Source organism: Bubalus kerabau, chromosome 14, assembly GCF_029407905.1.
Source record: "Bubalus kerabau isolate K-KA32 ecotype Philippines breed swamp buffalo chromosome 14, PCC_UOA_SB_1v2, whole genome shotgun sequence".
NCBI classification, from domain to species: Eukaryota; Metazoa; Chordata; class Mammalia; order Artiodactyla; family Bovidae; genus Bubalus; species Bubalus kerabau.
Genome location: NC_073637.1, coordinates 36,248,013 through 36,256,903, shown reverse-complemented (window position 1 = coordinate 36,256,903; position 8,891 = coordinate 36,248,013). Strand labels below are relative to the sequence as shown.

The window sequence follows — 8,891 nt, the reverse complement described above, 5'->3', positions numbered from 1 at the left end:
TCCTATGTTCCACAAAGTCTAGAATAGTCACTATGTGCCCTTTTACAGAAAAAGTTTACTGACCCCTGCTCTATGCAGTAAAATAATCCTTTATTTATTTATCCTTTGGGGAAAAAAAACTACCTGCTGCATGACAAAGAACCCTAATCAGAAAATGAGTTTTTAAAAATTTTTATTTATTTATTTGACTGTACTGGGTCTTAATTTTGGTGTGTGGGATCTTTAGCTGTGGCATGAGAACTCTCAGCTGAGGCATGTCGGATCTAGTTGCCTGACCAGGGATCAAACCCAGCTTCACTGCACTGGGAGTGTGGCATCTTAGGCACTAGAACACAGGAGAAGTCCCCAAAAATGAGATTCTAATTGTAGGAGGAATTATGGCACTGCCAAAAAAAGAGATTGGCAAATGTTTAAGCTGTTCAGTTCAGTTCAGTCGCTCAGTCGTGTCTGACACTTTGCAACTCCATGGACTAAAGCACACCAGGCCTCTCTGTCCATCACCAATTCTCGGAGTTTACTCAAACTCACATCGGTTGAGTCGGTGATGCCATCCAACCATCTCATCCTCTGTAGTCCCCTTCTCCTCCCACCTTCTATCTTTCCCAGCATCAGGGTCTTTTCAAATGAGTCAGCTCTTCACATTAGGTGGCCAAAGTATTGGAGTTTCAGCTTCAGCATTAGTCCTTCCAATGAATATTCAAGATTGATTTCCTTTAGGATGGACTCCTTGCAGTCCAAGGGATTCTCAAGAGTCTTCTCCAACACCACAGTTCAAAAGCATCAATTCTTCGGTGCTAGCTTTCTTTATAGTCCAACTCTCACATCCATACATGACTACTGGAAAAACCATAGCCTTGACTGGACAGACCTTTGTTGGCAAAGTAATGTCTCTTTTTTTTAATATGCTATCTAGGTTGGTCATATCTTTTCTTCCAAGGAGCAAGCATCTTTTAATTTCATGGCTGTAGTCACCATCCACAGTGATTTTAGAGCTCCCCAAAATAAAGTCTGTCACTGTTTTCACTGTTTCTCCACCTATTTGCCATGAACTGATGGGACCAGATGCCATGATCTTAGTTTTCTGAATGCTGAGCTGTAAGCCAACTTTTTCACTCTCCTCTTTCACTTTCATCAAGAGGCTCTTTAGTTCTTCTTCACTTTCTGCCGTAAGGGTATCTTCTGCATATCTGAGGTTATTGATATTTCTCCCAGCAATGTTGATTCCAGCTTGTGCTTCCTCCAGCCCATTATTTCTCAGGATGTACTCTGCATATAAGTTAAACAAGCAGGATGACAAAATACATACTTGACGTACTCCTTTTCTGATTTGGAACTAGTCTGTTGTTCCATGTCCAGTTCTAACTGTTGCTTCTTGACCTGTATACAGATTTCTCAAGAGGCAGGTCAGGTGGTCTAGTATTCCCATCTCTTTCAGAATTTTCCACAGTTTGTTGTGATCCACACAGTCAAAGGCTTTAGCATAGTCAATAAACCAGAAATAGATGTTTTTCTGGAACTCTCTTGCTTTTTCGATGATCCAACGGATGTTGGCAATTTGATCTTTGGTTCCTCTGGCTTTTCTAAATCCAGCTTGAACATCTGGAGGTTCACGGTTCATGTATTGCTGAAGCCAGGCTTGGAGAATTTTGAGCATTACTTTACTAGCGTGTGAGATGAGTGCAATTGTGTGGTAGTTTGAGCATTCTTTGGCATTGCCTGTCTTTGGGATTGGAATGAAAACTGACCTTTTCCAGTCCTGTGGCCACTGTTGAGTTTTCCAGATTTGCTGGCATATTGAGTGCAGCACTTTCACAGCATCATCTTTTAGGATTTGAAATAGCTCAACTGGAATTCCATTACCTCCACTAACTTTGTTCATAGTGATGCTTCCTAAGGCCCACTTGACTTTGCATTCCAGGATGTCTGGCTGTGGGTGAGTGATCACACCATCATGATTATCTGGGTCATGAAGATCTTTTTTGTATAGTTCTGTGTATCTTGCCACCTCTTCTTACTATCTTCTGCTTCTGTTAGGTCCATACCATTTCTGTCCTTTATTGCTGACAGATGCAACAAAGCAGTTTACCTAGGAGGGTATTAAACTCAGTGAAATAAGGTAGATGGAAAAGACAAGTGCTCTATGTTAACACTTACAGGGGAAATCTTAAAAATAAAACAGACAAATGTATATAATGAAACAGAAAGAAACTCACAGACTAGAGAAAAAGCTAGTGGTTAGCAGATGAGGAGAAGAAAGGAAGTTGAGGCAAGATAGGGGGAGGGGATTAACAGGTAAAAATCCCTATGAATAAAAAAAAAATTAACAATAAGGACAGATTGTACAGCACAAGGAATATAGCCATTATTTTTTAATAACTTTAAATTGAATATAGTCTGTAAAAATATTAAATCACTATGGACATGAGTTTGAGCAAGTTCCAGGAGTTTGTAATGGACAGGGAGGCCTGGCATGCTGCAGTCCATGGGGTCGCAAAGAGTCGGACACAACTGAGCTACTGAACTGAACTGATGTTGGTGTTTAGCATTCATCACTCAGTCACGTCCAACTCTCTGCAACACCGTCGACTGTAACCCACCAGGCTCCTCTGTCATGGGATTTCCAAGGCAAGAATACTGGAATGGGTAGCCATTCCCTTCTCCAGGGGATCTTCCCGACTCAGGGATTGAACCCAGGTCTCCTGCATTGCAGACAGATTCTTTACCATCTGAGACACCAGGGTAGCCCAACTTTAAATGGAATATAATCTATAAAAATATTAAATCATTGTGTGGTACACCTGAAACAAATATAATATTGACAATCAAATACACTTCAATTAAAAACGAAAAAAAGAGCCAACAGAGGGAAGTGCAGGGGTAGTTATGCTCCCTCTCTTACTGCTGTGGGTCCAAAGTGTGGTGAACAGGATGGCCTGGAACAGATCTGGGGGAGATTGGATCCAATTTAATCGCAGGTACTGCACATCATTAGTCAGCCAGCTCAATCGTTTGAGTCTCAGCTTATTATTATATGAAGTGGGATATTCATTACCTCACTGGGTGGATGACCTGTAATAACCTTTACAAAAACAGTCCAGATTCAGTAAGCGTTAGTTTCTTCCCCACTTTTAGCAGTGAGATCTCAAGAAAGAATGAATTACAACTTACGTCACCAAGAGACCGCTTCACACATGGCAGCAATAAGAGAAAAAAATTTTTTTCATTTTCCAATCCTCTGCACTTCAGAGGATTCAATTAGAAACTATAAAGAAATCTCAGGCTCTTCACAGATCCAAGCAGACTGGAATTAAGGCAGCTTGGTGGCAGAAACACACTGTACCGTAACATGAATATCCCAAATTAGGAGACAGTAATGCATTATAATATGGTCATATGATGGAATATTGGAAAGCTATGAAAAGAAAAGGAACAACATTTTAATGACATATAAAATGTTAAAGATATAATACTTCGTGAAAAAAACCAGAGTATAAAATACAATGCAAGTTCAGCTTCATTTAAAAGAAAAAAACCACAAAGACTAAAGAATATAAAGTGGATGAACTTTTGGGAAAAAACAGAAAAACTTTAACTGAGATGCAATTCACTTACTGGGATGTGGACTTTTAAGGCAAAACGGAAGACTTCAAAAAAAAATTGAACTTACAGAGGGTGATTCAGGCTCCCCCTTATTGATCTTGGGGCTCCATTTATTTACTCTTTTTAGAGAAACCTTGCAAGAAGCACTGATTTAGTTGAGGCTTTCAATTTTCAGGTCAGGAAATTGAGCCCCAGAGAAGTGAATACACCTGCCTAAGGAAGCACAGCAGATTAGCCGCAAAGTAGGAACTAGAACTTCAGGCTTCAAGTTCAATACACCTCAACATGCCAGTTGTCTAACATCATCACTCTTCTTTTCTTGTTCAACCCATAGTCACACATCGCTGGGCGTTCCCTGGCTGTCTAATAGTTAGGACTCAGTGCTCTCACTGAGGGCATGGGCTCAGTCCCTGGTTGGTGAAATAAGATCCTGCAAACCACATGGTGCAGCCTAATAAACAGATAAATAAGTAATAAAAATAAAATAAAACATACTCACATATAGTTTCTATGCTGTTGTCATTATAGTATAGACACAAATTGGGGACTACTAATTCTTTAAAACAGTTTTTCTTCTCTCAAGTTCTGCTATGTCAACATTTATTCTTTAGACTCTTCTTTTCATCTGTATAAGCAGTCTGCCTACAGTATTTGTGAGCCTGGGGAATATTTTTGTAAAAAGCCCAAGAAACTCAAAGGGCCCTTTTATTAGCAATTGTTGGAATCTCTGACTTCACTTTTAAATTTAAATTTTAAATTCCTTCCTCTTCAAAGTTTGCCTCTTTAAAAAGGACTTATCTCTTCCTCTTAATTTTTCAAGACGATAGATACTTTTAAAAATACCTCTCTCTCTCCAGCCACCTCCAGCCTCTTGGAGGGTGAGTTGGGCTCATTGCAAACTCCTTGTCCCTCAGGCCCTGCCTCCAACAAAGAACTTCTCTCCTCAAGTCATTAGGATCCTATTTTCTTCTGTCCTTGTACCTTAGAACTTGCCATCAGTTATTTCTATCTTAGCCTAGCAGTTCTCAACCTTGCCTGCATTTTAGGATTACCTGCGCTGTGCTGTGCTCAGTCACTCAGTCTTGTCCCATTCTTTGCAACATTATGGATTGTAGTCCCCCAGGATCCTCTGTCCCTGGGGATTCTCCAGGCAAGAATACTGGAGTGGGTTGCCCTCCTCCAGGGGATCTTCCCAACCCAGGGATCAAATCCAGGTATCCCACATTGCAGGAGGATTTTTACCATCTGAGCCACCAGGAAAGCCCTTAGAATCACGTAGGAGCTCCTAATTTATTTTTAGTGGGATGAGCATGTGGTTCTCTTCCTCATCCAGGATTGACAACTTCTGCCTTGGATGAATAGGTTAAAATGAGTGTGATTTCTAAGAATATTTTTGTTTTAAAATAAGTCCATTTGGCTTACAGGGGAAGTATTTTTTTTGGAAGAGACCCCTGAAATTATACAACTAATGGTTTACATTCATTCGTTTATTCATTCATTTATTCTTCATTCATTAAAAACCTACACTGTGCCAGACACTAGAGGTTGACATATGCTCCTTGTTTTCAAGGGGCTTATTATCTACTAGCAGGAAAAAAAGTGCTCTAGTAAATATGAGGGAGTGCCATCTGTGGTATGATAGAGATGTGTATGCATGTATTATATCGAAACCAAGTTAAAAAACTATAATAATTCTTGTTTAATTGGAAGTTATAAGTGAAACACTATATAAGTTACATGTGTAGACTAACACCACAGTTCTATGAATAGAAAATGGAAGGCTATTTAAAGTTGAGGTCAAATTTGAGGGGGTCTTGAAATGACAAAGACTAGTTCAAGTGGCTCAGTGGCAAAGAATCCACCTGACAAAGCAGGAGATTCGAGTTTGATCCCTGGTTTGGGAAGATCCCCTGGAGGAGGAAATGGCAACCCACTTCAGTATTCTTGCCTGGGAAATCCCATGGACAGAGGAGCCTGGCGGGCTGTAGTCCATGGGGTCATAAAGAATCAGACACAACTGAGCATGCGTGCACACAAACATTGGTGTAAAAGAGAAAGAGAAAAACTCATATTGATAGATTTTTATTAAAATCATTCAGAATTAAAGGAAACGATAGTTAATAGAGTTACATTAAAAGTAAATAAGCAATAAAAATATATGGTAAAGGGCCAATGGGACAGACCAAGAGTAGAACAGAAACAATTTGTAGGAAAGGAAAAAGAGCAAAAAAACTCAAAAATGTCTCATGAAGAAACCATAATCATTCCAAAATAGAGTTAAAGTATATTTAAGAATATCACAAGTTAATGATATATTAAAGGGAAGAAAAATAAAAGCAGAGTAATGTATATAATAGAATGAGACTGGAAAATATATGCCATTACCAAAAAATCTGTTTATTATTATTTAAAATATGCTATATAAAATATATCATTTTGTTTCATTTGAAAAACAATTTTAGGAAGGAGCAGACTGGAAATAAAACTTAAAGAATTGCAAAAATGTCCATATTTAAAATTTAGCATGAAAAACCTAGTAAAGATCAAAGAAAAGCCAACAGTGAAATCAAGCCAAACACACTGGGAGAATTTACTCAGTAAAGAATCTGATTATCTTGTTCTTTATAAAATCCTACAAAATTCCACCATACTATAAGAAATCTTGAAATTATTCCTGTGGGGATCCAAAATTTCTCAGCTTGGCAATGACAACAGTATGCTGGAAAGCATACTGAATATAGCACTCAGTTTAGTACTACAGATGTGCCTCATTGCTGATAGTACGTTTATCTGTGTTAATCGCTCAGTCATGTCTGACTCTTTGTGACCCCATGGATTGTAGCCTGCCAGGCTCCTCAGTCCATGTAATTCTCCAGGCAAGAATACTGGAGTGGGTTGCCATTTCCTTCTCCAGAGGATCTTCCCAACCCAGGGATTGAACCCGGGTCTCCTACATTGCAGGCCAATAGCAATTTATGTATAAGACTTCTTCATTTTTGGTTATTATAACTACTGTTTTGTTAATAGAGTACAAGATTTTTGGTCATGAAAGAAAATTGAGTTAGACTGTCATAACTGCTGTTTCATTGCTCTCTCTCTCTCTCTATATATATATATTTGTTGTTGTTGTTGTTGTTAAGCAAAATATTGCAAAGAAGGAATCCCTGGCAGTCCAGTGGTTAGGATTTGGTGCTTTCACTGCTGGGGTTCAGGTTCAATTCCTGGTTGGGGAACGAAGATGCTACAAGTCATGCAGCATAGCCAAAAATAAACAAATAACAACAACAAATATACCCAACACTGGCCTTCCCATGATGAAAGTGATCCAGTGTAAGCAACCTGCCAACCAGATAACTGATTGCTCCCCCTAGGAATGGTGCCATACTGGGGACTCGGTGTTAGTCTCCACAGCTGGCTGACTGGACACTCTCTGGTAGCCATAGCCAGGTTGGCCTTGGTTAATGGAAGTCCATGTTGTCACCATGACTACATTGTTCATGAGCCCATTGGGCGATGACAAGAATCTCTGGGGAAAGAAGTGAATGGGCGATGACAAGAATCTCTGGGGAAAGAAGTGAACTGGTAGCCACAGAATGGGCTACCCTATCCACCATCATGGTTTTACACAGCATTGCTTCTGAACGAGGAACTCAGTTTATGACAAATGAAGTGTGTCAGTGGTCTCCCCTCATAGATTTCTATTCTTCAACCATCCTGAAGCAGTTAGCTTGACAGAATAGTGGAAAGTCCTTTTGAAGACAAAGTTAAACACAAGAACAGCTCAGGGTCACTACTTTATAGGACCGAGGCCAGGTTTTCCAGAAGGTGGTGTATGCTCTACCTTGGTGACCAGTATATGATGCTATATTTCCCTCATAGCCAGAATTCATGGGGATGGGTCTAAGAATCAAGGAGTGGAAATGGCAGGGGAACACCTCACTACTACCTCTAGTGATCCACTGGCAAAAAGTTTGCTTCCTGTCCCTGTGACCATAAGTTCTGCTGGTCTAGAGGTCTTAGTTTCAAATGGAGGAATGTATCCACCAGGGACAGAGCAGTGATTCCAAGAACTGGAAGTGAAGACTGTTAACTGACCACTTGGGCTTCTCAAGCCTCTGAGTTAACAGGCAAAAAAGAAGGTTACTATATGGCTGGAGCAACTGATCCTGATTGCCAAGGGGAAATTGAACTGCTACAAGCAATGGAGGTAAGGAAGGGTGTGGCTAGAATTCAGGAGATCTGTTAGGGCTTCTCTTAGTAACATAACCTGGGTTAAAGTCAATGGAAAACTACAACAGTCTAATTCAGGCAGCTCTATTAACGGCCCAGCTGCTTCGTGAAAGAAGGTCTGGGTCACTCTACTGGGTAAAAAACCACAAACAGTGCTGCTTCAGCAGTACAAATATTAAAACTGGAATGATACAGAGCAGACTAACATGTGCCCTGCACAAGGATGACACGCAAATTCACGAAGTGTCCCACAGTTTTAGAACAAACTAGGGGTTACCAGTGGGGAGAGGAAAGTGGGGAGGGGCAAGATAGGGAAGGCGATGAAGATGTACAAACTACTATGTATAAAATAAACAAGCTACAAGAATATACTGTAGAGCACTGGGAATATAGCCAATGTTTCATAATGGCCAGGGATGGAAGGTAACCTTGAAAAATTGTGTATCACTATACACAGACAGATCATATACCTGAAACATAATATTGTATATCAACTGTATCTCAGTTTAAAAAAAAGAGAGAGAGAGAGAAAAGAACCACAACCAGCCAAGTTGCTTGGTGAGGATGAAAGGAATATGTAATGGGTAGTGGAAGAACACAGTTATCAATACCAGCTATGGCCATGTAACCAGTTACAGAAATGAGGATGTAACTGTTATAAGTATTTCTCGCTTTTCTTTTGCTGTGAATATGCTTGTGTGTATGAGTAGGTTTGTGTCTGTATGTATGTGTGTATCTACCTGTCTGTCTACTTTTGTTTTCTTCCCCATCCCCTTACCGTACAACATAAAATGCATTACCTTTATTTTAAGATTTATTTATTTACTCGTTCGTTTCGTTTTTTGGCTGTGGCGGGTGTCTGCTGCTGCACGTGGACTTTCTCTGGCTGTGGTGATCAGGGGTCACTCTTCGCTGTGGTGTGTGTGCTTCTCATTGCAGGGCCTTCTTCAGTTTCAGAGCACAGGCTTTAGGTATGCGAGTGTCCGTACTGTAGCCCCTAGTGTGTATTAACTTTAAATCATAATATTTAAATATTGTTAACTTCACATCATAAAGTTACA

General features: G+C 39.9%; 1 non-coding gene across 1 annotated transcript; it reads left to right on the top strand.

Moving 5' to 3' along the window:
- The first annotated feature begins 7,982 nt into the window (after window positions 1-7,982).
- Window positions 7,983-8,088, top strand: LOC129627467 (U6 spliceosomal RNA). The gene has a single exon (XR_008702615.1). It is a non-coding gene; the product is annotated as a U6 spliceosomal RNA (small nuclear RNA).
- The last annotated feature ends 803 nt before the right edge of the window (window positions 8,089-8,891 follow it).